This window comes from Heterodontus francisci, chromosome 21 (assembly GCF_036365525.1).
Source record: "Heterodontus francisci isolate sHetFra1 chromosome 21, sHetFra1.hap1, whole genome shotgun sequence".
Classification (NCBI taxonomy): domain Eukaryota; kingdom Metazoa; phylum Chordata; class Chondrichthyes; order Heterodontiformes; family Heterodontidae; genus Heterodontus; species Heterodontus francisci.
In genome coordinates this window covers 67,345,787-67,354,353 of record NC_090391.1, presented here as the reverse complement: position 1 = coordinate 67,354,353, position 8,567 = coordinate 67,345,787, and positions in this window count along the sequence as shown.

Genomic DNA, 8,567 nt, shown 5'->3' with positions numbered 1-8,567 from the left:
TAACACAGACACAACCTTACACCAAGTAACAAAGACATACACTGACACCCAGTGAAAAAGACATACACTGACACCCAGTAACACAGACACACACGGACACCAAGTAACAAGGACAGACACTGACACCCAGTGAAAAAGACATACACTGACACCCAGTAACACAGACACACACGGACACCAAGTAACAAGGACAGACACTTACACCATGTAACACAGACACACACGGACACCAAGTAACAAGGACAGACACTTACACCATGTAACACAGACGCACACTGACACCCAGTAACACAGACACACACTTACACCAAGTAACACAGACATACACTGACACCAAGTAACAAAGACATACACTGATACCCTGTAATACAGGCACACACTTACACCAAGTAACACAGACATACACTGACACCAAGTAACAAAGACATACACTGACACCAAGTAACAAAGACATACACTGACACCAAGTAACAAAGACATACACTGACACCAAGTAACAAAGACATACACTGACACCAAGTAACAAAGACATACACTGACACCAAGTAACAAAGACATACACTGACACCAAGTAACAAAGACATACACTGACACCAAGTAACAAAGACATACACTGACACCAAGTAACAAAGACATACACTGACACCAAGTAACAAAGACATACACTGACACCAAGTAACAAAGACATACACTGACACCAAGTAACAAAGACATACACTGACACCAAGTAACAAAGACATACACTGACACCAAGTAACAAAGACATACACTGACACCAAGTAACAAAGACATACACTGACACCAAGTAACAAAGACATACACTGACACCAAGTAACAAAGACATACACTGACACCAAGTAACAAAGACATACACTGACACCAAGTAACAAAGACATACACTTACACCAAGTAACACAGACAGACAATTACACCAAGTAACAAAGACAGACAATTACACCAAGTAACAAAGACATACACTTACACCAAGTATTTTGACATACACTGACACCAAGTAACAAAGACATACACTGACACCAAGTCACAAAGGCACACACTGACACCCAGTAACAAAGACATACACTGATACCCAGTAACACAGACACACACTTACACCAAGTAACACAGACATACACTGACACCAAGTAACAAAGACATACACTTAGAATTAGAACATTACAGCGCAGTACAGGCCCTTCGGCCCTCGATGTTGCGCCGACCAGTGAAACCATCTGACCTGCACTATTCCATTTTCATCCATGTGTCTATCCAATGTCCACTTAAATGCCCTTAAAGTTGGCGAATCCAGTACTGCTGCAGGCAGGGCGTTCCACGCCCTTACTACTCTCTGAGGAAAGAAACTACCTCTCACATCTGTCCTATATCTATCACCCCTCAACTTGAAGCTATGTCCCCTCGTGTTTGCCATCACCATCCGAGGAAAAAGACGCTCACTATCCACCCTATCGAACCCTCTGATTATCTTATATGTCTCTATTAAGTCACCTCTCCTCCTCCTTCTCTCCAACGAAAACAACCTCAAGTCCCTCAGCCTTTCCTCGTAAGACCTTCCCTCCATACCAGGCAACATCCTAGTAAATCTCCTCTGCACCCTTTCCATAGCTTCCACATCCTTCCTATAATGTGGTGGCCAGAACTGCACGCAATACTCCAGGTGCGGCCGCACCAGAGTTTTGTACAGCTGCAGCATGACCTCGTGGCTCCGAAACTCGATCCCCCTACTAATAAAAGCTAACACACCATATGCCTTCTTAACAGCCCTATTAACCTGGTTCGCAACCTTCAGGGATTTATGCACCTGGACACCAAGATCTCTCTGTTCATTTGCACTACCAAGAATCTTCCCATTAGCCCAGTACTCTGCATTCCTGTTACTCCTTCCAAAGTGAATCACCTCACACTTTTCCGCATTAAACTCCATTTGCCATCTCTCAGCCCAGCTCTGCAGCCTATCTATGTCTCTCTGTACCCTACAACATCCTTCGGCACTATCCACAACTCCACCGACCTTACTGTCATCTGCAAATTTACTAACCCACCCTTCTACACCCTCTTCCAGGTCATTTATAAAAATGACAAACAGCAGTGGCCCCAAAACAGATCCTTGCGGTATCCCACTAGTACCTAAACTCCAGGATGAACATTTGCCATCAACTACCACCCTCTGTCTTCTTTCAGCTAGCCAATTTCTGATCCAAAGCTCTAAATCGCCTTCAACCCCATACTTCCGTATTTTTTGCAATAGCCTACCGTGGGGATCCTTATCAAACGCCTTACTGAAATCCATATACACCACATCCACTGCTTTACCCTCATCCACCTGTTTGGTCACCTTCTCGAAAAACTCAATAAGGTTTGTGAGGCACGACCTACCCGTCACAAAACCGTGCTGACTATCTCTAATGTACTTATTCTTTTCAAGATGATTATAAATCCTGTCTCTTATAACCTTTTCCAACATTTTACCCATAACCGAAGTAAGGCTCACAGGTCTATAATTACCAGGGCTGTCTCTACTCCCCTTCTTGAACAAGGGGACAACATTTGCAATCCTCCAGTCTTCCGGCACTATTCCTGTCGACAATGACGACATAAAGATCAAGGACAAAGGCTCTGCAATCTCCTCCCTAGCTTCCCAGAGAATCCTAGGATAAATCCCATCTGGCCCAGGGGACTTATCTATTTTCACACTTTCCAAAATTGCTAACACCTCCTCCTTGTGAACCTCAATCCCATCTAGCCTCGTAGCCTGAATCTCAGTATTCTCAACAACATTTTCTTTCTCTACTGTAAATACTGACGCAAAATATTCATTTAACACTTCCCCGATCTCCTCTGATTCCACACACAACTTCCCACTATTATCCTTGATTGGCCCTAATCTAACTCTAGTCATTCTTTTATTCCTGATATACCTATAGAAAGCCTTAGGGTTTTCCCGGATCCGATCCACCAATGACTTCTCGTGTCCTCTCCTTGCTCTTCTTAGCTCTCCCTTTGGATCCTTCCTGGCTAGCTTGTAGCTCTCAAGCGCCCTAACTGAGCCTTCACGTCTCATCCTAACATAAGCCTTCTTCTTCCTCTTGACAAGCGCTTCAACTTCTTTAGTAAACCACGGCTCCCTCGCACGACAACTTCCTCCCTGCCTCACAGGTACATACTTATCAAGGACACGCAGTAGCTGCTCCTTGAATAAGCTCCACATTTCGATTGTTCCCATCCCCTGCAGTTTCCTTCCCCATCCTACGCATCCTAAATCTTGCCTAATCGCATCATAATTTCCTTTCCCCCAGTTATAATTCTTGCCCTGCGGTATATACCTGTCCCTGCCATTCGCTAAGGTAAACCTAACCGAATTGTGATCACTATCACCAAAGTGCTCACCTGCATCTAAATCTAACACCTGGCCGGTTTCATTTCCCAGTACCAAATCCAATGTGGCATCGCCCCTGGTTGGCCTGTCTACATACTGTGTCAGAAAACCCTCCTGCACACACTGGACAAAAACTGACCCATCTAAAGTACTCGAACTATGGTATTTCCAGTCGATATTTGGAAAGTTAAAGTCCCCCATAACCACTACCCTGTTACTCTCACCCCTGTCGAGAATCAACTTCGCTATCCTTTCCTCTACATCTCTGGAACTATTCGGAGGTCTATAAAAGACTCCCAACAGGGTAACCTCACCTCTCCTGTTTCTAACCTCAGCCCATACTACCTCAGTAGACGAGTCCTCAAACGTCCTTTCTGTCGCTGTAATACTCTCCTTGATTAACAATGCCACACACACCCCTCTTTTACCATCTTCTCTGTTCTTACTGAAACATCTAAATCCCGGAATCTGCAACATCCATTCCTGCCCCTGCTCTACCCATGTCTCCGAAATGGCCACTACATCGAGATCCCAGGTACCAACCCATGCTGCAAGCTCACCCACCTTATTCCGGATGCTCCTGGCGTTGAAATAGACACACTTTAAACCAGGTTCTTGCTTGCCAGTGCCCTCTTGCGTCCTTGTAACCATATCCCTGACCTCACTACTCTCAACATCCTGTACACTGGCACTACAATTTAGGTTCCCATTCCCCTGCTGAATTAGTTTAAACCCCCCCGAAGAACACTAGCAAACCTCCCCCCCAGGATATTGGTACCCCTCTGGTTCGGGTGAAGACCATCCTGTTTGTAGAGGTCCCACCTACCCCAGAAAGAGCCCCAATTATCCTTTCTGGTTAATGCTGCTGTCTGAGAATTCCACATGCCAAAGATTCACCCTCTACATCATCACAGCTGCAGCTTCTGAATAGATTCTCCTTGGGAATAAGAGAAATAAAATTTATTCAAACAAAACAAAGCATTTTTGAATATAAGTAAGGCACGGCAAAAGCCCAGTGTTCTTTCTCTCACTCACTGACATAAAACAATATCTCAGTGGCTCCCCATCTCACACATACATCCCGCAATACAAATCCAGATAATGGGAAGTAATTGGAGATGTGTGAGAGTGTTTTAGGAGCTGAGTACATGCCCATTTTCCCGTTAATCCAGGTAACAGAGTCAGTTCTGAGCAGAGACATGATAACCTGCAAACTCTTCGCTCCAAATCCCATTGTGGACAACATTGCTGCAATTTACAGACAGAAATTTGCAGCAAAAAACTCCAGTCTGTTCCCAGATACTGTGAAATTCTCTCTTTAAACTGAGATCAATGTGCCAACACTGAATTACTACCCCAACATTCACTTCAACTAAAAATCAAGACACCCTCAAGGGAGATGTGGATGTGCAGGGGAAGCTTCTCTGCAGGGGCTGAGAGCTGTGCAGTGACTAAACACTGCAGTATCCCCAGAGCCTGTCTGTCTCACTTTGTGTTTACCCTGTTATTGCCAACTGTCTCTCTCTCTGTCTCTCCCTCCCTGCATTTATCTGTGTCTCTCTCCATCTGCTTCTCTCTCATTGTACAAACACACGAACACTGGTGACTGCCAAGCCCTTTCCTGTAGAAGGATAGAGAGAGAAATCCACATTCCGATCCCTGAAAATCTGAATTCAAATGGCCCCCGAGGTATTGCATTTCCACAGCCTAAAACAACAGCATTGCAGGGGAATGTTCACGAGCCTTTACAAAACATCGCATTTCAACCATTGCTGATTCACAGAAGCATTTGGCAATCAATTAATTAATTTGTAAAGTGATCGTCACTGTTGCTATGTTGGAAACACTGCAGGCCGTTTGTGTCCAGCATGATCCAACAAGCAGCAGTGTGATTACAGCCGGCTGACCCTCTGATTCCCATGTTGCCCTCACTCTCCTGTGTCTCTCTCCCTCCTGTTAGTCTCATTCAGAGAGAAAGATGGAGAGAGAGAAATAGAGACAGAGACAGACAGGCAGGCAGACAGACAGAGAAATCCTCTCTCAGAATGTCACTCTCAATTCAAATTGCTTCTGCACATTTCATTTAACCCTCAAATTCACGGTACTGCCCAAAACACCAGCGTTATCGGGAATTACACTGGCTTCAAGCTCAGGACATTAATTCTAGGCCTTCAGGAGATCTTTTCACACAATGAATTCACTTTTAAAATGTAGTCACTACTGCAATGCAGGGAATTCTGCAGGCAAGGTGAGCACAGCAAGATCCCATGGGCAGCTGTATGATGGTTTGCAGAGAATCTGTTTTTGTGTAGTTATTAGTATACAACAGTGCCGACTCAACTCATAGACTCTGTATCAAACCTCGGCGGCAAGAACTGATTGAAGTCAAACTGATTAAAAGGCAAGAACATTTTTAAACAAAATAGCACAGCAAGAGCCCAGAAATTCCCCTCAGTTACACTTACAACCTCTCAAAAATACCCAAAGGAAGACAAATCACATTTATAAACCGAAGGATAAAAGGATTGAGACAGCAACCTCCAACTGTGTGTGCGTGTGTCTGTCTGTCTGTCTCTGCATCTCTCTTTGTTCTAATCTCATTCGCCCCCGTCTCTCTCTCTCTCTGTCCATATCTCTTTGTTCCCATCGATCTCACATGTAATCTTGACTGAAAATAGCTATGAAATACTTTTCCCTCACCATTTAAAACAACAACAAATCATATTGCAGTGTTTGTGTTTAACTATCAAAGGTTGAAATAGAGAGAGCGAGCGAAAGAAAGCTGGAGAGAGACCGAGACAAATTTAAACTCAGAACCTCAGTAAAATGAATTGAAATGAATTGGAAGCATTTGATACTTGGGGAATTGATTGTTCAAGTGCTCATCACGATTGCAATGTTCGAAACACTGCAGGCCATTTGTGAACAGCAAGATCACACAGCAGTAGTGAGATAACAGCACCCCTGTCTCCCTCTGATTCCTTCCATATTTCCCTCAGTCTCCTGCATCTCTCTCCCTCCTGATACACTCATTTACAGAGAAGGATGGAGAGAAAGAGAGAGAGAGAGACAGGGAAATTCACTCTCAGAAGCTGACACTCATTTCAAATGGCTGTTGCACATTTCATTTAAACCTGAAATTCACGGCACTGATCAAAACACCAGAACATTCAGGAATTATACCGGCTTTAATTCCAGGCCTTCAGGAGAGCTTTGCACGCAATGAAATCACTTCTAAATTGTAGTCACTTTTGCAATACGGGGAATGCTGCAGGTAAGCTGTGCACAGCAAGATCCCACAGGCAGCAATGCGATATTATACAGATAATCTGTTTATTGATGTTAGTTGAGGGATCCCTGAGAGAGGAGCATTTCTGCAGTGTGAAAATCTCAAGCACCCCTTGCCCTGTCTTTCTCCTGCCCCCGTCCCCGCACCCCCCCCCCCAACCACCACCCTGAGAGGGTGAATAAATCTTTAACTGTCAGATTCTGGTACTGTGTGTGAGTGTAAGATTAATTCTGTATCTGCCTTTTTCAGTAATGGTGTGTGAGTGTGGGATTCACTTTCTATCTGACAGTTCCAGCTACTGTGGCGGAGTGTGGGATCAATTTTCGTTCTATCATTGTCTGGTGCGTGTGAGATTCGCTTTGAAGCTGGTACTCTCTGCTCATGTGTGAATGAGGGATTACTTCTGAATCTGTCACTCTCTGTTACTGTGTGTCACTGTGAGATTAATTCTCCATCTGAAAATTCCTGATACTGCGTGTGAGAGAGACAGAAACACTCTCTAACTGTAAGCCTCTGCTACAGGATGTGAGTGTCGGATTCATTATGTATTTGTCCATTGGTGGTGCTGTGTGTGTGGGATTTATTCTGTCTCCCTTCGCCTCTGATATTGTGAGTGTGGGATGACTTCTGTACCTGATACAATATGTGGGAGTGTTTATTTTCCTATTTTTTGCTGTTGTTGTTTCTAACAATTTCTTGTATAATGGGCAAATGAATAGATCCTTCCTTTCTTTGATACCAGCAGTCAGAAAGGTTTCACTCGAATTAAAGGCAGTCTTTTCAACTTAAACCCATTTAATTGCTGCACTGATGGTTCTCTCTCACCCGATCTCGAACACGTTCTCGACCTTTTCGACAGAAGTCATGAAATCAGCATGAAGTTTGCCTTGACTTTCCCCTTTGGGAATGAGCAAGGGAACAATGCGCTTCTTTCACTCTACAATCTAGTTTCTTTACTCAAGAGGAACTCGGAAATCCAGCGATGAGTTTGGACACGCATATACAGGGCATTGGTGTAACAGGATTCGGTCATGTAGTCAGGAAGGTGGGGACGTAGTGGTGATGTCACTAAACTAGTAATAGGCAGAAACACAGGCCTGGTATCTTGAAATATAGGTTCAAATCCCACAGCAGCATTTCATAAACCTGCAATCAAAAATCTAGTCGAAAAAAACTGTTGTGAACTATTAAAAAAAATCTCGTTCACTAATGTCCTACAGGGAAGAAATCTGCTGTCCGTGTCTGATTAGCAGGAAATGCAGGCTTAGACATACAATTTTTTTAAAAATCACTAAACTAGAAATCAAAAAGCCAAAGTGTGGTCTAATTCCTTGGCAACATGGGTACAATTCCCACCATGTCAGATGATACAGTTTATTTCAACGAATTAACAAAGAACTGAAATGTTAAAGTCTCAGTTAAAGCCTGGCTACCAGACCTAAACCCGACTAGACCCGGCGACATGTGTCTCGTTCGGGTCCGGTCTCTCTTCAGGGTCCAGAATTCAGGCTCTGATCGGGTCGGGCTGGACAGTGCTGCCTCCAGGAAGTGATCTTGAATTCAACATTCAGGTCAAGGTGGGATACGTGCAGTCCAGACTTCGCACTCTGCAGTGAGTGAGTGAGCGTCTTTATAATGTCATCACGCACATGCTGTAGCTTTCATACATCCAAAGGCGATTCTACACTACAGTACACTATGGATGTAAAACGAATGCTGTCTATTGGAGAATGTTTAGCAGTGGAAAGTCCTGTAGGCAGAAAGGTTAATCTTCCACTTGGAAACATTTCAATTCTGCTGTTTCCTGCAATAGTAAAAGTTCAAATAGATTTGTACAATGCAAATCTTGGAAACTTCTACTAAAATCTGACAGCAAAACGATGGGAA